Genomic DNA, 21193 nt, shown 5'->3' on the forward strand with positions numbered 1-21193 from the left:
TGGCAAGGTGGGAGGGAGCCCTGGGCTGCAAGTCAACGACACGGGCTCCACGGGCAGCTGGCCGGTGACTCTCTTGTCCAGGTCCCGGGCCTTCGGTTCCACGTCTGTGAAAGGACACGGCTGGACTCAGGGATCTCTTGAGGTTTCTTTCTGCCCTGTGAAGAACCTGGCCTTCCAAAACATAAGTTCATTTATATAATCTTAACAGTCCCGTTCTGGCTTTTTAAATTTGACAGGCAGCTTAGGAGGTACAAGAAAAATAGCTCTCAAACAATTTCAAAACAAAACAAAGCAAGTTACAGGCAGTGCCTTTGGATTTCCATTTCTTGCCCTTCTGCACAGGGAATAAAAAAACAAGAAAACATTTTTCTTTCTTTCTTTTTTAAATAACACACACATTGTCTTTCTACCTGGCTTTTCATTTGGGCTGTGTGCCAGGGATGTGGATAAGATCTTTGAGGAACTTTTATAATGTCACATACTTATGCAAATTGGCAAAGTGTTTTTAGCAACAGGCACCACAACAACACCCTGAGGTTTCAGTGAGTGAGAAGCAGCCAGGTAACCTAAGCAGCTTTGAGTACCTGAATGCAGGAGGATGGCCCCAGAGACAGGAGGGTGGGGTAGACCTGTGGCAAGGACGGATTCTGGAGTTCTCTGGGTTTCAACATGGCTGCCATCTTGGCCAAACCACATTGGTCAAATCCACTCCATGTCTTGAGTCGAGGTGTCCTATCTGTCCAGTGGGAGGGTGTAGCTGTCCCATTTCATGGGTCCCAGGACTGCTATGGGCCCTCCACTGGGGTGGCTGCTCACTGACCCAATGCCATCTTCCATCACAAGGACTCTAGATCAGAGGCCATGGCATAGCGGCCTCCCTGGTCCAAAGGCCCTACATCAGGTCAGGCCCACCTGTGCAGTGATTAGGCAGGACTTTTAAAGTTAGACAGATCTGGGTGCAAGGCCTAGGTCATGTCCAACTCCATCACCTCCTAGCACTAGGACTTTGGTAGGATATCTTCCTTGATTCTTAATTTTCTTATTTGTAAAACAGAGGTAGGCAGGTTGGAGGTTTGTTTGTTTGTTTGTTTTTAAGATTTTTATTTATTTATCTGATAGAAAGAGATCACAAATAGGCAGAGAGAGAGGGGGAAGCAGGCTCCCCGCTGAGCAGAGAGTCCGATGCGGGGCTGGATCCCAGGACCCTGAGATCATGACCTGAGCGGAAGGCAGAGGCTTAACCCACTGAGCCACGCAGGCGCCCCAGCAGGTTGGAGTTTTGGTCAGTCTACTTTGTGGTTTTATGTGAGGCACACATCCCATGGAGATGATTGGGAGTTAAATATTTATAAACAGCTACCACGGAGACTGACATGTAACAAACATTCAATCAATGGGCATCATCATTATAGTTACCAGCATTAGCCAGGATATTTCCCAAGCTGTATTTGTGGGGAAGCAGGTTGTTAATAAGCAGTATTTGAAAAATGGGTTTGTGGTCAAACTAATTAAGAAATTGCTAACTAATCAGGCAGGAAAGGTAGACAAGTTTCCTTCCTGCAAGACTTCTCAAAGCCCTATGGAGAACTGTTGACTTCTTGAAAGGAGGTTATGTTATGTATCTAAAAGGAGGTTCGTTATTTCTCAAACTGATTTGTCCTTAGAACCCCCTTTGGTTGTGGGCCATTTGGGGGACTAGTGGTCCATGAAAGTCCTTGGGAAATCCTAATCAAGGTCTAGAATGGGAAAAAAGGAATCTGGAAGAGACATACATGGTGAGAATTGGTGAGCAGGACATTTGAGGAAGGAGTAAAACTAAAGGATGGAAGAGAAGAGAGGGGGATGGTGGTGTGCATTGGAGCCATCTGGACCCTACTGTGAGGTCTGAGTGTCCGGCGTAATCCCTGCTTCTCAGGGAGTGCTTATTCACATCAACTCATTTTGCATCTCTACACAAACCTTTGAGAGAGCCAAGCCCGGTTGTCCCCATTTTTCAGATGACCACATCCAGGCTCCTGGCCCAGGACCACATATCTAGCAGGTGGTACATCGGGGATGTAAGTCCAGATATCCTACTGTCAAGTTCTGGAATCTTCTATGTAAGACAGAAGAAAGTTGAGTTCGATTCTAGCATGCAGACCATTCAAACTCCAGTTAGCCCAAGGGAGTTCAATAATTAAGGTCAATTGGGGGTGATTTTTTACTTTAGATGTCACCTGATTGTTTTCATTTGTTGCCTCTTCCCAATATTTGGAACACTATAAAAATGTGCTCTGTTGAGAAACATAATTGGAACCATCCCAAAACATTTTTCAATGACTTTGTCAATTTGTTGAAACAATTTCCCCATTTCCACCTCTCGTTTTCTCTAACCCCAGCCCCATCTTTAAAATCTGGTGGCCTCGCGTGCCATCCTTCAGACTACGGCAACCTGCAAGGACCTGTGACCTCACCACAGAAATTGCTGAGGTCAGCCTGTTCCCTTCAGTCCTTTGGGATAAGGAAAAATCCCAGGGGCCTGTAAATAGTGCAAGAAACAGCACCCCACCCAGTGCTCTGTTTAGCTTGGATGAAAATTGTACGCAGTGACAATGCAAAGTGCCCTGGGCCGCAGCAGGACCCGGGACCTCATCACTTGTTGATTAATTACATGGCTATATATAGAGTTGCATCGGCTGTGGAGTTAAAGGTGGTGCTGTGTGGATGTGCTCGTTCCCTCTTACTCCTGCTGAGCTAGAGAACTCTCCCCGCCAAGACATGAGAGGCGCAAACCGTAAACATCCCCGCCAGGTGGTGGTGATCAATTAAGGTCCAAGTGGGAGTTTGTCTGTCACACCCAAGCTTCTCAAAGCCAGCTCTAGGCACCTGGGAAAGCATGTGGAGAAAGGCCTTTCTCTCCTCTCTGTTTTGATGGCTGGCTTTTGTTTTTTGTTTTTGTTTTACTGGAAAATCAAGCTAAACAAAGCCAAGACCCTAAGAACAAGGACACTTTCTGTCACTCGGTCATTCGAACATCACCGATTAAGGTTTTGCTGTGTACACAGCCCTGGAAATGAAAACTCTGGAAGAAACTGAGGTACCGCGGCTGTCCCCTGGGAGCTCACAGGCCCGATGAAGGTAGAAGATCCTCAGACCAAGTAGAGGGAAAAGGACAAGACAGGATAGTATCACCCTAGGAGGCTGTAGTGGACATTTGCCATTTTGTCAGCTCTTTTGGAAGCCATCCTTCCACAATGCCCGTGGTCCTGGTCGGACTGGCCACCACAGTCTCCTGTGGCCCAACATCTACCAGAGGAGTGAATGAGTGAGTTAAGTCCCTTTTCTACCGAGGACTTGTGTTTTGAGCGGGGACAGAGAAGGACACAGAAAGGGTTTACTCTCCCCAAGGTTGCCCTGTGGTAAACAAAGGCTTAATATCAGGTCTGTCTGCCTCTGAGCCTATGCTTTTCTCCACAATGTCACTGTCACCTCCAGGAAATGAAGGAAACAGGAAATAAAGAAGTGAACCCAGAACTTAGCATGGAAACCCCTCTATGGAACTACTGATTGCCGAAAGAGGAACCAGAATATGGGTTCATGAAACTTAGTAGGGGGGGAAATCATTTGAAAAGAAGGACCCAGTGTAGCCCTCGGCTCCTGACAATAAGCAGTAGACTGAGGGTAGAAACTGTACCGTTTTCTTCTTTTCTCACAGTGTCTAGCATGTGTTTATTCAACAGTCTAATGATGTGCTACTATTTCCTTACAACAACAAGGAACAATCATAATTCAAAGCACAGGCTTTTTGGGCACCTGGGTGGCTCAGTCAGTTAAGCAACTGCTTTGGTTCAGGTCATGATCTCAGGGTCCTGGGATTAAGCCCTGTGCCAAACTTCCTGCTCAGTGGGGAGTCTGCTTCTCCCTCCCCCTCTCTCTCAAATACATAATTAAATAAATCTTAAAAGCACAGTCTTTCAAGTTGATTAGATCTGGGTTTCAATCTTCCCTTCATTGGAAAAAGGTCGCATTTTTACTTGGAAATAATTGGAAATGGATCGCTGTCTCATGTCATTATAAATCAGTACCAAAAGGATTAAGAATACAAACCTCAAAGCATAATTGGAAAACTTTCAGAAGACATGCATAGGTGAATGTCTTTATGACCTCAGGATAGGTACCAACTTCTTAATCCGGACACAAGCATCGTTAATCATAAAAGACACACAAGTATTACTCCATTAAAGCTAAGAATTTCTGTTTGTCAACAAAGTGTCCAACAAACTTGAAGGCAATATTGGAAATAGCTATAGATAACAAAAGATTAGTTTCAAAAATATGTAAAGCACGCCTAAGAATAAGAAAAAACTCAACTCAATTTTAAAATGGGAAATTAACATATAGAAGGGTTTCACAAAGCAACAAACATATCTGGAACCAGGCAGCGCAGCCTGTATCTGTGGAGGACTTAATGAGATGAAAATAAAGGACCATTTGGGGTTTGCTTCAAGTTTTAAGTAAATATTAAGTTTCTTTTTTTTTTTTTCAAGAAACACATAAATCTATAAAGAGATATTCACCTCACCAACCATCAGGAAGAGACAGAGCACATTTCAACCCCCCTGATATTAGTGTATACTCATGGGATTGACAAATCTGAGAAGTCTAATGATGCTGAATGTTAGCTATGAACAGGGTGTCACTCTCATTGCTGGTGGGAAATTGGAAAACCATTCAGCACTATCTTGTAAAGTTGGATGTTTGCATACCCAGCACATCTATTATGTATATATCCAGTTTCTGTAAGCATACACCCAAGAGAAAATTCAGCACATGTATACCAAGAGACACATAAAGAAAAAATTATCACAGTCGAATTTATGAAAATAGCAACAACCTGCTTGGAAGGCAAGCACATAAATATTGTGGGGTCCTTAAAAAGCAGGATGTTTGGGGGCACCTGGTGGCTCAGTGGGTTAAGCCTCTGCCTTTGGCTCAGGTCATGATCTCAGGGTCCTGGGATCGAAGCTTGCATCAGGCTCTCTGCTCAGCAGGGAGCCTGCTTCCCCCACTCCCCCCGCCTGCCTCTCTGCCTACTTGTGATCTCTGTCTGTCAAATAAATAAATAAAATCTTCTAAAAAATCCCAAAAAAACCCAGAATGTTCCGCAGCATGGAAACAAAAGAGCTATAGGGTACTGTTCATGTGGACCGTCTAAATAGCATCATGTTGAAGTCCCAGGAGACCATACACAACATGACAGACTTGTTAGAAAGTTTGAAAACTATTCAAAATTAAAATGAAACTAAGCCAAGCTGAATAATATACCATGTAGACTCCCATATTGCATGGGGGGTGGGTACTTTTTAAAAAGAGGCAAATGGGGATGCCTGAGTGGCTCAATCAGCTAACCGGCTGCCATCGGTCCTGGGATCGAGTTCCTAATCGGGCTCCTCACTCAGCAGGGAGTCCGAGTTCCCCTCTGCCTGCCGCTCCCCCTGCTTGTGCCCCCCTGCTTGTGCTCGCTTGCTCGCTCTCTCTCTGTCTGACAAATAAATAAAGAAACCTTTAAAAAGAATAAAAGAGACAAGGAAATGCTAAACCCAATATTCAGGATAGAGCTTATCTCTGGGCAGGAGATGGGGAGTAGGAAAGAAAGAGAAGTTCAGGAACTGTAAGTTATTGGTAATATTCCAGCCGTGGTTTGGGCAGTGGGTCCAGAAGGGTTTATTATATTACTTAGTATGCATACATACAGTAAGGTAAAAGAAAAGATGGCCTTCAAGGGCAAAGGGGAATAATAAAGCAATGATTATGATTAATCCAATTCGGTGAACAGAAGATCCCATCAGTCAATCAGTAAGGAGGAAATTCTGGGCCCATCTGCTGTGCTAATTATAGGGGCCAGATGTTGCTTACCCTATCTTAATCTCATTTTTCTTGACTGTGGGAAACCACGGGCTATTTATTGTAAGGATTAACTGAACAACAATGGGAGCTAATATATTTTTATAGCAGCTTTATTGAGATATAATTCACATCCCATACAATTCACCAACTTAAAGTTTACAATTTAATGGTTTTTAATATATTCAGTTGTGCAACCATCACCACAATCACCTTTAAAACATTTTTATCACACTAGAAAGAAACCCTATATCCATTAGTGGTCACTCCCCACAATCCGCCATAACACACCACCCCAGCCCTAGGCAACCACTAATCTACTTTCTGTCTCTATAGTTTGTCTGTTCTGTATAGTTTATGTAAATGGAATTGTACAATATGGGGTCTTTTGTGACAGGAGCTAATATTTTTATCTTTCCCCGCAACAGAAATTCTTCAAGTGTAGCTGTGTGAATCCCTGTTGGTCTGTAAATATGGCTTGGCTGTTCATTGTAATCATGACCATCAAAATAACTTGATTTTAAATGACTAAGCTCTATGTATCATTAGACACTGTATGGCTAATGACGTTGTCTTATTCAACACAAGTCTAACGATGCCCTATGTAGAAGTTGGGGTGGAGAAGCCAACTCACTTTGTCAAGGTCCCATGAGGAGTTCTGACTCGAAGCAGGGAGCCATACCTCGTTCTGTCTCACTCCAGGACCTTATCACTACCCAGTAATGCCTCTCTATATGACAGTCTATTGCGGGAAAGATGATGTCATGTGCTTAATTTTCATACAACGACATTTTTGTCCTAGTGAAGTTAATTTGCAGTGCCCGTTGAAATAAGTAGAGTTAAGGGCTTGAGGTACTCTTGGCCTGACTACAGTTATCCAATATTGAACCATTTTTTTTCTAGAAAAACTTACCTGGGAGAAGAGCAGCAATTACCATTCGAGAGAAAAAGGGCCAAGGAATGAGTCGTAGACTGTGACTTAAGGGTTGGTAAAACAGAAAGAGCTCGCTAAGTCTTTAATTATTGGTGCTCAGTTAAGGCTGCATTTCCTGTTCTGCTGTTCCTGTGGCTATCAAGTCAGAGAAACAGGAGCTGTTCTGTTATGGGCATTGAGACAGATCTTCTCTGAGTGTCTAGCAGCTCCCACTGCCTGCATATTGGAAATAAATGACAGATAACAAAGAAAGGAGATGGGCGGAACCAGTTAAACCTAATTTGATTTAACAGATATATTTAAACTACTGTGTATATTGTCACTCTGCTAGGCCATGGAGACCCTCAAATTTCTGTAAACGAGGGGTCAGTATTTTTGTTGGAAGAGGATACGAGGAGGGATTTTTTGCGCTCATTTTATAAAGCAGAGAACCTTTTTATTTTTGGTTACACATTTTTTTGGAGGAAGGGCTGTTGCTTTTGGAAATTATACATTCTCACAGAAAGACATGAAATTCACCACCCCTTCTTCCTTATTTTGCCTCAAGGAAGCTTAGCAGGGCCTGATTAAGCAAGGAAAGTCTTCAAACTTTCTTCGACAGCTCAGAAATCCCTGGGGTTGAGTTGAGTTCCAGGTGAAGGGTTCATATTGGTGTCAAACGAGTTCCCGCCATCTCGTCACTGTCCACCCTTGACAGGACTACCCCCCACTCACACCAACAGCCAACAGACAAGCATTCATGCTTGAGACCCGAAGAAAGAAACACCTGGCTATGATTACCTGAAACTACACTTTTTTTTTTAATACAACTATATTTTTTTAAAGACTTACTTATTAGAAAGAGAGGGCATGCATGTAATCAGGGGCAGCGGGAGAGGGAAAGCATCTCCAGCAGACTCCCTGCTGAGCTCAGAGCCTGACATGGGGCTTGATCGCATAACCCTGAGATCATGACCTGAGCCAAAATCAAGAGTTAGACATTTAACAGACAGAGCGACCCAGGCCCCCAAATACAGTTGATTTTTTTATTAAATTACTTCATGATCTATTTCCAAGAGAGCAGGGACTTCAAATGGATCCCAAGCTCTACAAGTCTAACTCTCTGTCCCTGTCCCCTGACCTCCATCCCATTATCACCTACCTCAGAAGTTTCTAGCTTTTTCCTCTTCGTTGAGTACCTTTCGCTTCCCCATCACCCACTGTGAAAGGGGAAAACAAGGCACTGAGTCATATGGCAACTTCAGCCCAAAGTGGTCCAGTGATTCTCAGTCTGCTCCCCGTCCCAGCTACTAGGAAGAAGTCTGAATTCATACCCTCCTTAATGAGGGAAGCCCTCCTTCCACTCTGAGAAAAAGGATAAACAGCCTTAGAAGGAAAACTGGCTAGTTCCCGACAATAAGGAGAAAATCACTAGTGGCTGGTGGATGTCTATGCAGGGTTTGAGCTGCTCAGTTTACTCTGACCTGAGTGGCTTCTGCTGGAGACAGTGTGGGGGGACAACATAAAGCGATAGAGATGGGCAATAAGAAAGCGCTATATTCAATCTGTAGTGATCCAGAGGTTTTTCTCCCAAAGTCACTAGTACAAAAGCCCCATGAGGGCAGAGATTTTGTTGCTTAGAACTTAGAGAGCACTCAATAAAAAACTATTAAATGAAGACATGAACCCAGGATAGACCAATCATACAGGTCATTTACCGACAGGTAGATTAAGGGCAAGGAGAGAAGGCTGGGGGTCAGTTCTTCCCACTCCTGTCCTTGGGAATTCTATTGCATCTGTGACTGCCAGCCCCCCTCTACCATATTAGTACTGCTAATTATGCAAATTCCATTAGTGTCTATTCCTATGCCAGATATCATACCAGGCAATTTACATCTATATGTATTTAAACTGAACTTCACCTACCTGTGAGGTAGGTATTATATTGCCATTTTATAGTCAAAGGAGCTAAAACTCACAGAAGTAACATGTTCACAATTAACCATCAGCAAAATAGAGATGATGATGTAATCTGACTGATTCCAAAGCTCACTCTATATTTGTAAACTATAGAGACATAAAGGGGAGAATGGTATTTATTTCTGGGTTGCTCTTAAGAGGTTCTAAAGTGAAACCATGTGCTTTGTTATGAAAAAAAAAAAAAAAATCAGCCCCAATCAACTCCAACATGAATCAACGACTTCCATCCTAATGTTATTATTTATGGTATTGATATTGTGGGTTATTACTGCATTCTTCTAGAATTCATCTCAAGTTTGTAATACGTGATCAGACACTGGTATGTGGTCTCACTGATTTATAGTGATCTATTAGTGATCTAATAGTGTTCTATTATACATAGTGTTCTATTCTATTATACATAGTGTTCACTAGTTTATACATAGTGTTCTCCATTGTGTAAATATTCACAGGGAGATCAAGAAGCTGGCACTCATCTCCAGAGACTTAAAGAATGTTTAAATAGCTCCTTGATGGAACATCCTTATTGACTAATTACCATAAGACATTATGAACCATATTGTGAATTGCTCTCCCTTCTTGGCTTACGAGTCCCCACCTGGGAAGCAGAAGCTGGGGGGTAGGGTGGAGCTGGGAGGATGGGAAGGGGGAAAATGAAGATAAAAGGGAGGAGCTCGAAGATTAATCCTGTAGGTTCATTACACCGGAAAGGTGGGTCCAGGAAAGCCATGTTTGGCAGGTAACGGGCCTTGCCTGGATGACTCAGCAGCCTCCAGCATGGCAGCCAAGCTGAGTCGGTGGAAGGAAGCACAGTTCCTCCAGGCCTGATGGGTGAGGTTATAAAGAGCTCACTGAAATGCATTTCAAAGTCATTCACTATCCCAGTAAGATGCTTCAAAACCCAGCTCAGAACTAATCCAGAAAGAGAGTGCCTCTATCCAAGTTCATAAGGCATGCGAACAAGTCACCCAGCATCTGCCAGGAGGCCTTGGTTCTGTGCAAACTGGGAAATTAACAAAGTTCCGCTGAGTGTGCCACCCATTAGTAAAGGGCCACTGGCTCCCAAAGGCTTTGGGATTTACATACTCAGCCTCCACAATGAGGCTGCTTCATGCTCCTCCGGCTCCTTCCACTGAAGCATCCCAAAGTGCTTTCCTGGGGTGCATTATTTATACCATTGGGTGGAGAAGACTCAGAGAAGCCAAGTCTTGCCCAAAACCAACCAGCAAGTCAGTTCCTGAGGTGGGAATTGGGATCCAGAACTCCCAGCCGTATTGTGGCCATTGGATGGGACTCCAGAGCACAGCAGAGGCCACCGGCGAGCCCTCTTGTGTGGAACTGTGACAAACTAAGGGAACAGGGCTGGTGTGGAGGCAGATCCCTACAGATCCAACAGCACAACCGAAAACCAACTCAGAACACACATCCTACCTGAGGTGTATCAGTAGCATTTTCTTTGTAAATAAGGACATCAGTATTGAGATTAGTTGTTGCGAGGTCGTAAAATATTGGAGTTGGAAGAAGCCCTGGGAAAGCATCAGTCCAATTTCTTTTGTTGCCTGGTGAGAATATGGCGATCCAGAAAGACTAACTCGCTGCTCAAGGTCATGCAGGGGGGTCATACCAGAGCCAGGCCCATAGCCTGTGTATCTTAAGTATTAACCCTCTATCTAAATGCCAAGAGTTCTTACAGTAATTACTTGACACTAAGTGATCACCACCTCAAACAGGAGCTAATCTTCCCCCGCACTTTCCTGTTATCTGAGCTGAAATGGCATAAGGAAACCAGAGGCGAAGGGGTGGTGAACATTGCTCAGACCTGTAATCTGAGACGGGAAGCCTCCTGGATCCTCTACTCCTTTGGTCTTGGAGAAAATGAACACAGCCATGGAAAGAAATAGTGGTACAGGGAGAGCTGGTGAAGCTGGGCTCGCGGGCAAGGTCGGGCCTACTCTGGGGTGGGTATCTAAAATAAGACAAAAAAACCAAACGCACAAAAAAAACCCATAAAAAACTTGTCTGGAACAGTGTTCTCAGGCTTCTTGCCTGGGCTTCGCACTCCACTGAGTGACAATGGGCTCTCGGCATAGGTGGCAGCTGCCAGTGGGAGGCTCTCCCATCCCTCACCCACCAGGTGTTCTTCTCAGCAAGCACATCAGCTTGGCAGGGAGTGTGGCTTCCAGGGCGCTGGGAGGGGCAAAGTGGTGCAGCTCCCTCTCCTTTGCGGTCCAGGTGTCAACAGATGGGCTATGGATCTGCCCCTCCCTTAACAAATAAATAGGACTTTTATAGGCTGAGTAATCCCACAGGGGATAAGCCAGACTGTCAGTTATCGCAGGTTTTCCAGCTAGGGTCTACTGTCCCCAGTCCTGGATCACAGAGCCTATCACATTTCCCGCAAGGAACGGCGTTTCTAGAATGCTAGCCAACCCCTGGGCATCCATGAGGCTGCATGTGCCCCTGCTGGAGTTATGGGGAGCCAAGTCTTCCTGGGAGCTGCTGCTCATCCTTTAAATCCTCCTTCCCCCATTTGGCAAATGTCCTGCACCCTTTCCCACTGTGCATGCTCATGGTTCCGTGCAGATGTCATCAATCCCTCCAGTTCAGCCCGGAGAGACAAGAGTGAAATTGCTGAGAAGACAGATTTAAGGAAGGAAAACACTTCCTTGTTGAGAATGACATCAGCCCCAACCTTTTCACGCTCCTAACCACTGCCTGATTTCAGCAAAACAGACCAGGACACGGGCTCCCTGGCTGTTCTCTTTCTTTTGATTCCCTTCCAATGCCAGGCCTCTGAGCAAGAGGGGCCGTCCAGCTGAGTCCTGACAAGTGAACAGGGACACTGGCAAGTGGACAAAGACCAGGTTGGATGCTAAGACCTTGAGTTCAACAGTGCCTGCCTTCTAGGCCCTACAAGAGAGAGAGCTCATGGAGTTAGCGTGGAAAGAGTGTTAGGAATCAGATATGGGATTTGGGGTCTGATACGGGCTTTGGGGTCAGTAAACCTTCCTAAACCTGGGGTTCTTCATCTGCAAAATGGAGATAGTAATCCCTTCTCTCCTCCCTTCAGTAATTGTGAAAATTAAGTGAGTTAGAATAAATGAAAGTTTTGAATCGCTGATGAGTATTGGGCTCCAAGTGAGTCTTCATTTTGCTCTCCTGAGTTCATGGTGTCCGCGCCCTGGCTGGTTGAGCCACTCCCAAGCGTCGCAGAGTTCCCCAGGTGGGTTCCCACCCAAGGGAGGAGAAAGGGGGTGAGCCCTGGGGTTCTCATTTGCCTCCCTCCTCCCTATAAATATTCTACAAGCACTGTGCTAGGCACTACTCCAAGAAAAAAGAAAAATAGAAAAAACATCCCTAATTTCAAGGAAAGATAGTAGAACCAACCCCTAGTCCTAGCCCATGGTGGCGATTGTCTGATGCAGAGGGGACTGACCTTTGGGACAATACCAACTGTCTCAGCCTTCAATAAGTACCTCATTGATGGATACCGATAACGATAAGAGATCTTTCTGGACCCTTCAGGCCCAAACCCCAGCTGAGATCCCAGAGAAACAGGCGATCCAACCCAAGCCAAGAGAGGGGTCACTCACTTACCACCTTCAGACTGGTCAGAGGGGCCGGAGCCTTTGACTCATGCAAGCCTACTTTGCAGCGTGGGGTCACATTAGGGTCGGCCGTCAATCCCTAATGCCAGAAAAGCTCCCCTCTGACTTAGTCATGATCTCCAGGATTTTGATCTACAAGCAATGAACTGGCACTTTCCACCGAGGAATGACGATTGGGCTCTGCAGAGCCTCATTAAGCTCCAGGACTTAATGACTCTCCTGGTTAATGGAAGCAAAACCATGTATGTGGTCACATCTGCCAGCATCTTTGGCGAAAGAGCGAAACTTTCCGAGCAGGTTAGGGAGTAGCGGCACTAATCCCCCAGGCCACCCCCTTCTCCCCACCCCCCCGCCCTTATCTGAGGCTTGTTTTGACAGCTCACAGAGCCGGGTCTCATGAGAAGAACAACAATATTGCTCCTTTCCCTTTTCACGTCTTTCGTTCCAACCCATCGTTTGCCGCAGGGGGAAGGAAGAAACAATCAAGCATTGTCTTGTTCTGGCCCGGTGTGTCAGGGCCTCATGGAATAAATATTATTTGCCTGGGAGGGGAACTAGCTAGCAGACAGCTCACAGTGTAAAGTGAGGGCTGGGTAGGACAGGGAGGGTGGTGATGTTTGGGTTTGGTTTTATTAGGAGTTTAATCTTTTTCTCCCTTGGTTCTGTGGGTTTTGTTCCCCTGACAAGCCATTAAGCGTGAGCTGGTGTTGTGCAGGTCCTCTGCCAAGAAGAAACAAAAGAGATTTTTTGCAGCGTGTGCCCTTGGTCACTCCCTCCATGTCCAGCTTTGAGTGAGTCAGGGGTGTGCCCCCTGGGGACACTCACAGGCCGAAAAGAACATCTTGGAACATTCCACCTGCCATGGCAGCCCCTCAGCAGTTAGGGTCGGGACGGCAGACCCCAGCGCGGATCTAGGGAAACAGGGGCCCCAGGTGGATTCCCAATCAGTCCGCATTTATTGTATTCCTACTGTGTGCAGTTCAGGAGAAGCTCTGGTGTACTGCATTTCAATTTTCCTTTGTGCCTTTAGCCTGAAGAGAGCCTCCCATCTCTCTGGAACAGAAATCAAAGATCAGTCATTGACTAAGAGACAGACATTGGAATGACTTCTCCAGAAAGACTCTCAGGAGTAGGAGTGGGTAAGAAACACAAAGGTGTTGCTGCCTTGGGACAACCACAGAGCCATGGGGGTAGGAAAGAGGTGTCTGTCCACAGTGCAATCAAAAGTCTCCCCTTTCTCTTCACCACAAAAGTCCCTCATCCCTAAAATCCATTCTGAGTGCAAGCTACCTATTCAACCAAAGTAATGAGAGCACTTCCTGACCAAAAACCTACTACATGTTGGACATTGTGCTAAGGGCTGTTACATATATTATCTCATTTAAGAGAATGGAATCCCCACCCATCCAATTCCATAGATGAGAAACTGAAACTTGGAGAGGAGAAGGAACCCATCCCAGTTTCCACGGCTGATAAGAAGGTCTCGAACCCACCTCTGTCTCCACAGTCTTATGCTCTCAGAGGCCCTTCCCATAAGCGGAGATGGATTTGTAAAGACCCTCTTACCTCCAAGCCAGACTGAACACACCTTCACTAAGGGGGCAGGTGCCATCTGCCCCTGTGGTGAGAGGCTTACTGGCCTCAGAGAATGGCAGCCACGACCTGGGCTGTGGGGCCATTGGGCCGTCTTCAAAAGTTGGAGAGCCTCTGTTCCCAGAGGGCAGAAAGCCTGTCTGTGTACTCTATTTAATTATTTCTGCATCCCAAATTATTCAGTGCTTTCCTTGGTGCCATGTACAATTAGGGATTTAAGATGTGTTTTCTGGGGATGATAACGATCTCACCATCCCAGCCGGTGAAGTAAACATCACTCCCCTTCTCTCAGGGAGAAACAAAGAGCCACAGAAGGCTATGCCATCCCAGGCACTCAGCACCGTGTGTGGAGGGCATGGGCACGGGAGTTCCACACACCTTGTTTGGGATCCTGGCTCAGCCACACACTAGCAGGGTGCCTGGGGCAAGTCAGCTGACCTCTGTGAGGCTGAGTTTCCCCAGACACCTCCCTTATAGGTTATGTCAAGATTAGGTGAGAAAATGCCCGCAAAGCTCCTTGCCTGGCAGAGTCCGGGTTCAGTGCTAGTTTCCTTACTCCGTACATCTCTTTCTTTCAGTAAGACTCATGGTTCAAGAATCTTGATTCATGTCTGCCTTGGGGATATTCCCACCACTGCACACAGCTGGTACCACACCGGGCTGGTGGGCATGAGGCCCAGACTTGGGGCCACTGTTCTCCTCAGCGGTATGGCTGAGACCAGGCTAGAGCTCTGCAACAAGATGGAACTCAAGCAAGGAAAAACAAAAGGGGACATAAAGTCATAGGAATGTGCAAAGAAGTCAGAGGGTGACTTCTGCTCCTTGTGGCCCACTGTAGGGAGGCCTCTCTGTCCAACCCCAACTGTCTCCAAGGAGCACCCTCTAACCTGTCTAGGATCCTCAGGGTCGAGGCTGAAGAGAAAGAAGTTGGGATCCTGGAGAACTCTCTCCCCGCCAAGACCTACTTTTGGAGTTCCCGCTTCGAGTCTGAAGACAGGCCGTCTCCCCAGATGATAACCAGAGGAAACGTTCCTTTCCCAGAGCCCCTGCCTCCTTACATTCAGGAGGATAAATGTATCAATCCAACATCAGTAAACCCTGCATCCATCCAGGAAAAAGGGGACATGAGGGGACATTTTTGACAAATGCTTTATCTTGACGTCATCTCCTTGGATCTTCACATCAACGCTGTCGAGTATTTTTGTTTTGTTTTTTATTTTAAAGATTTATTTGTTTTAGAGAAAGAGAGAGTTGGGAGAAAGGTAGAGGGAGAAGAGAGAGAGAATCTCAAACAGACTCCCCACTGAGGAGGGAGCCCTATGCGGAGTTCGATACCATGACCCTGAGATCATGACCTGAGCTGAAATCAAGAGTCAGACAGACGCTTAACCAACTGTGCCACCCAGGCGCCCCCTGTCAGATATTTCTGGAATATCATTCCTAGCCAAAGGATGAAGATATTTTAGCTTGAAGGGATTACGGGAATTGACCAAGTTCACAGCTGGCTAGCTAGTGGCAGAGCAAGCACTAGTTCTAAGCCCAGTTCTCTGGTGTCTCTGCCCTTGAGCCCGGGACACCAGCCCCAGCAACTGCACCTTCCCTAGGAATGAAGCTGGGGCTCTCCTACTGACCAGCGCAAGAAAGTTTCCTGGAAGTACTGAGTGAAAGAAATGAGCACCGGCTGAGGCCACAGGCCTGAGGCAAGCGGACCTGTCATCCATCTCTCTGCCAGGTAGTCGATCAGAAGACCAGGGTTCAAGTGCAGACTTCACCACGTGGAAGACTGTACAGGTCGGAAACCTTACCCTCAGTGCCTCAGTTTCTCATATGCAAAATGGGGGAACAAATAAATCAATATATATAAAGTCCTTAGAATGGTGCCCGGTACATAGTAGTTATTAAATAAATTCAGGCATTTTGTCAACACTGTTGTTGTTGTTACTATTATTTCTCTCAAAGTTCTGTGAAGAATAAATGAGACGATGAATGTGGAAACACGTTACAAGCTGCAAAGGTCAGGGATGAGAGCTCACAGATGCTGACAGGACAATAGGAAAGGAGAGTTGGCCTCACATCATGTGTTCCAAAAGTCTCAAAACCTTCAATGTGAAACACAGAACTACTCCAAAGTCCAGCATCAGGCTTCCCCGCTCAGTGGGGAATCTGCTCCTCCCTCTACCACTCCCCCTGCTTGTGATCTCTCTCTCTCTCATGCTCACACTTTCTCTCTCAAATAAATAAATAAAATCTTTAAAAAAACAAAAAGCAATCATTTGCCTTCTGGTTGCTTTTGTGTATTCTACCTCAATTTTAGACCAGATCTTTTCTGTCACGGAGCTAGCTGTTTGAATTTCATTTAGTTATCCTCAATCATCGCATAGCAAGGTGTTAAAGATGCAGCACCTGGTCTAAGACGTCCTTGGGTGTCTTAGTGCAAACAGAGAGAGCAATCCAGCTCTGTCTCTCTTTCTCAGGTAATCCAGGTGCGTCCTTTCCTGATGGTCAGGAGGAACCAGGCAGGCAAGCTGCCCAGCCAGGGGGAGCTGCTGCTAGCTGGTTAATGGCTACAAGCCCCAAAATGCCACCATTCAAGGTCTTGTCACAAAAGCTCCTTGGCCCACACTGGGCTGGTTTCATACGTGTCTGGTCAATTAGCCAAACAAGAATTACTGAGTGCGACTTTGCATCCAACACCATGCTGGAAACCAGGGGTATATAAGGGAAATGGCAATGCCATGGTCCTGGCCCCTATAGAGATCTGTCTGGCTGGTAAAATAAGGCAAATGAAACTGAAACAATGAAAGAATTATAAAAGAAGGTGATATAACAATGGTTAGGATTTACGGCACAGGGGCGCCTGGGTGGCTCAGTGGGTTAAGCCTCTGCCTTTAGCTCAGATCATGATCCCAGGGTCCTGGGATCAAGCCTTGCATCTGGCGCTTTGCTCAGCAAAGAGGGGGAGCCTGCTTCCCCCAATCTCTCTGCCTACTTGTGATCTCAAATAAATAAATAAAATCTTAAAAAAAAATTTACAGCACAGAAAGTAAAAGTTAGAGTATAAATGGAGACAAAAGCTAGAGCGGCCTGGAAAGGCTCATGCAGGAAGAGGTTCTTTAGCTGGGCCTTGATGGTTGTGTAGGAGTCGCACTGACGGAAGGCATTCCAAGACCGGTAAACTATGTGAGAGAAATCTAGGAGGTCGAAAACACCAAGGACTGTTTATGGAGCAGAGGCAAAACTGGCGTGACTGGACCAGAGCGAGTCCATCCTTATTCTCAAATGTCTCTCCTGCTTTGCAAGAACCAGGAAAATGAATTCCTGATGGTAATACAGCTAGTTGAAGTTGGCCCAGTCAGTCCTTATTTGGCCTCCCGCATTGATAGCCCAGTATGAACCTTGGCAAGCTACCTACCCCCTTTGATACTCTCTCCTCCTCTGTAAAACAGGGATGATAGGAGCTACTGAATAGAATGAGGATTCAAAGGGAGGGTAAGTGGAGGTCCCAGGGCCAAGTGCTCATAGGCGGGTGATGAGGACCATTCTCCCCTCAAATTCCAGAGTCAGGAGCTCCCAGCTCAGGTTCCCTGGAGAAGAAATGACCTTCCAAGCTCTCCCAGGAGCTAGTGCCCATCTCTCCTTGCAGAGAGCAGCAGGAGTTGCTTTGTCTCTCTACCTCTTCAACTAAGTTCTGGGCAGAGGATAAAGACAGAGTTCTCTGCTCTTGGAACTCCCTTCTGCCCTGCAGGGGAGGGTGAACCAGATTTGGGGGACTCTCTTGTTGTTGACACTGATCTGTCCAGGATACAGGAGGATGCTGCCTGGGGCTCACCTACCCGCAAAGCAGACCGCACCTTGACCTTGTGGGATCCTAACAGATGCCCTCCAACTAGCCCTCCAACTTGCCAATTCTTTGAAAGAAGGTCGCTGTCCTGGGGGGAAGAAGGGGGGGGGGGTTTCCCTGCTGGGTTTGCCACTCTCCTCTTTCTCTTCCTTGAGAAGCCAGCAAGGTGGAAAGGGCCTTGAAAGAACTTCTCAAAAGGGCTCACTGACCCAAGAAAACAAAGTGGCCCGGTAAGGAGCTGCCTCAGATTGAGGTCATCCATGAAAGCGTGAGCCCGAGAAAGTAATGATCACCTGGCCCTTCTGCGCAGCCTGTGAGGAGCCACGGAAAGCAGTTGCTAGGGTTGGAAACAAACAACATGCTGAGAGGCCTTGGGAGAAGGAGCATTTAGTCGATCAACCCCCAGGGACAGGCCCGCGCTTCCTGACACTGCTCTTCGGCCCGGTTTCAGGCCACTGAGTCCAAGTTTCTGCCACAGACCCAGGGCTGAGGCTGTTTCCAAAGATCTTGATAATAGTTTTCCACCTGTGCCTTGCCCAAGCCCCACGGCCGGCCGGGCGCGCCTGCCCTCTCTCCTCCCGTCGGGCTGGGCTCGCAATCATTGCTGAGAAGGGAGTCACCGTCCAGCGAGGCCCTGACTGGAAGGGGGGCGGTTAGGAGGGGGCCGCCCCGCCCGCCCCCGGAGGGACGCACACAGCCCCGGGGCACCGGGCCCTGCCCCGCCGGTGGAGAAGAAGCCTCCAGCGTTCCTGGCTGCGGGGCTCCGCGACCCCTCCTCCCTCCCCTTCTCGGGGATCGCCGGCGCGCCGCCACCGCCGGGGCCGTGAGACCGCCCTCTGGGCGCCTGCCGCCCGGGGGACACCGCACGCACCTCCGCACAGACACCTGGCGTGAGAGGGAGGGCGCAAGGGGGCGGGGCGGCAGGGCGTGCGTGCACACGTTGTCCGCGCGGGTGCAGGTGTAAGCCTGGGAGGGGGGCTGCAAGGCGCGGCCGGGCGCGGGCGCGCTGGTGCGTGCGGGTGCGCTGGAGAAGGCGTGTGTAGGCAAATGAGCCCATTGTGTCCCTGCGTGTCCGCTCGTGTGCGTGTGAACAGAAATCGGAAGGGGACATCCTAACGGAGAATTCCAAGTAGCCTGAAAGACAGCCCCAAGCCCCTGGACGGAAACCCCTAGAATGTAAGCTCCATTTGGGGGGAGTTTGTGTTTGACTGTTCACTGCTATGGCCACAGTGCCTCTTAGGGTACTTGGTACACTGGAGGTGCTTAATAAATCGTTGCTGTCTTAGTGAGTGGATCCCAGAGGTGGAGGGAGACCATTCTGGAACCGGAGAGAGTGGGGGGAAAAGCCACATCTCACCCGCTTGGCTGTTCTTGATAGCAGCCCTGGCTGTCTGTCCTGCGTCAGCCGTTCTCCACAGGAGGTACTTTGCTAATTTCCCCCAGGGTAGCTGCCTCCACAGCAGCCTCCACAGCAGCCTCCACAGCTACCCTGGGGGAAATTAGCAAAGTACCTCCTTTATTTCCCTGCTACCCCTGGCTAAACCGCCCCGCCTCCCCTTGACCCGCTTGTTTCCCGGGTCTCCTGTTAGCCCACAACTGACAGAGCGCGGGAGACTGTCAAGCCAAGGGCGCTGCCTACGGAGAGCTACCGAGGCGGCCTCCCCCTTCTGGAAGCATTGGGTAAGATTCGGTGAAACCTGCGCTCTTGCTTTGCTCCTCCATTGGGGAATTTAGACTTGGAGCTTCCATTTCTCCACTTTCAAATAGTAGCTGTTATATTTACCCCCACAGAGTTGTTGGGAAGTCAAGGAGACCCTAGAAGTCAAGGATACCCCAGAACACGTGGTAGGTCTTACAGAAATGTTGGTTTCTTTTCCTGAATATTAGGCAGCAATCCGGGAGTGTCCCGAGTATGGCTGGGGACTGGTTATGGTTTGATGATCGCGACCAGAACACCCCTCCTTTTTTCACAAGATGCCTTGAGGGGAATTTAAGGGTTGTTCAAAACTGAGGGAGGCTTCATTTCTAAAACCTTCAGAGGTTCTCTGCTATGAGTCATATATTCTGCTAGGACCTCCTGACGCTCAGGAGGGAGGTTTTCCAAGTCATTAAACCATCACCTTGTGACCAACGTGAAACGCTCCCAGGCCTGGTCTCTCTGCTTGGGGACCTCCCCTGCCCACATGGGCTGCCTCCACAGCTACCCTGGGGGAAATTAGCAAATTCTTCCTTCGGCTGGAGAGAGAGACAGGACCTGAAAATCTAATCCTGCAATAACATTTTTCATCACTAAAGGAAGGATTAGATTTCACCCTCCTCAACCTGATTGAAGGCCTCACCAGAAATAACAACCTTCATGGGGTAATTAGGAAATTATCCTCTTACAAATTGGTAGATGTCTCCTTTCTTTTCCTTGGGACAAGAGGGTTGTTTTTCTTTTGCCCTGGTGAAGTTGGTGAGATTAACCACGCCACCCGGGTAATTGTTCACTTGTGGGTAAGCTGATAGCCTGCCCTTCCAGGGTGCGTCTGCCAACACACTCCAGAATAACATGTTACATCTCTCTGCAGCCCTTCCTGATGAAAGGAAAACTTCAATCATATTTAGTTAAAGGAGTTCTTTAAACCCAGCCTGTCAGTGTCCAGGAGGTAGAGAATGACACTGAGGTTAAAGGAAAGGTTTTGTAGAACTGGCTAGACGTGAATCTGTTTAAAGGGATTGAGTGCATTCAGTCTGAGCCTAATCGATACCAACTGTTCTTGGGCTTGTGGAAAGCCCAGGAAATATCCCACAGAGGAAGTCCCAAAAGGCCCCAGGAAGAATTCTCAGTTGATAGCAAGGAAAAATACCCAACTGTGAAATTTCTAAGTCCTAATCTGTTTCAGTTTAAAAATGTACAATGTTAGTGGAAAGGAGACCAGAAGTCCAAACGTAAAACTGGAACGAATATTAGCCTCCTCTTTCCACTTTGACATGTTCTGTCTCTCTCCCACCTTCCCATCTTCTTTCTCTCTCTGTCTTGCACACACACACACACACACACACACACAGCAATAACCAACAGGCTTGACAGATCTCTTGGATTCATTAAGAATCTTCTGGAGTTTTCAGTATGCTAAAAGGTGTCTCTGTGAATATGTCTGTGTAAATGTGTGTGCGGGTACACACTTATCTTTTAGCATTTCTGTTTCGCCCTTGATATATTCCAGGAACTCTTAAACATTCTCTCACTCAGTGCAGGCACCAAAAACACAGCAAAACAAATGTTGTTACTACCTCCCATTTAGCCAAGGAGGAGCCTGAGACTAAGACTCAGGGAGGCGAAGTGACGTAGGTAGTGCCCTGCCATCAGGTGCAACACGGCTGGGATTGGAG

General features: G+C 47.2%; 3 long non-coding RNA genes across 4 annotated transcripts in view; 2 read left to right on the forward strand and 1 right to left on the reverse strand.

The window, feature by feature from the left end:
* The window catches only part of LOC116599562, a 32824-nt gene extending 17659 nt beyond the window's left edge, over positions 1 to 15165 (forward strand). Inside the window, exons 2-3 of the long non-coding RNA XR_004289425.1 lie at positions 13415 to 13523; positions 14556 to 15165. This is a non-coding gene — a long non-coding RNA (uncharacterized LOC116599562). The remainder of the gene's footprint in view (positions 1 to 13414; positions 13524 to 14555) is intronic.
* LOC116599561 lies at positions 1233 to 12721 on the reverse strand. Its single transcript, XR_004289424.1, has 4 exons — positions 12374 to 12721; positions 7959 to 8016; positions 6797 to 6946; positions 1233 to 2095 (listed from the first exon to the last, which is right to left on the reverse strand). It is a non-coding gene; the product is annotated as an uncharacterized LOC116599561 (long non-coding RNA).
* Positions 15166 to 18797: 3632 nt separating the features above from the next.
* Positions 18798 to 21193, forward strand: part of LOC116599560 — a 73972-nt gene continuing 71576 nt past the window's right edge. For both annotated transcript variants that reach the window (XR_004289422.1, XR_004289423.1), the window contains exon 1: positions 18798 to 18994. This is a non-coding gene — a long non-coding RNA (uncharacterized LOC116599560). The remainder of the gene's footprint in view (positions 18995 to 21193) is intronic.

This window comes from Mustela erminea, chromosome 9, assembly GCF_009829155.1.
Source record: "Mustela erminea isolate mMusErm1 chromosome 9, mMusErm1.Pri, whole genome shotgun sequence".
Taxonomy (NCBI): Eukaryota; Metazoa; Chordata; class Mammalia; order Carnivora; family Mustelidae; genus Mustela; species Mustela erminea.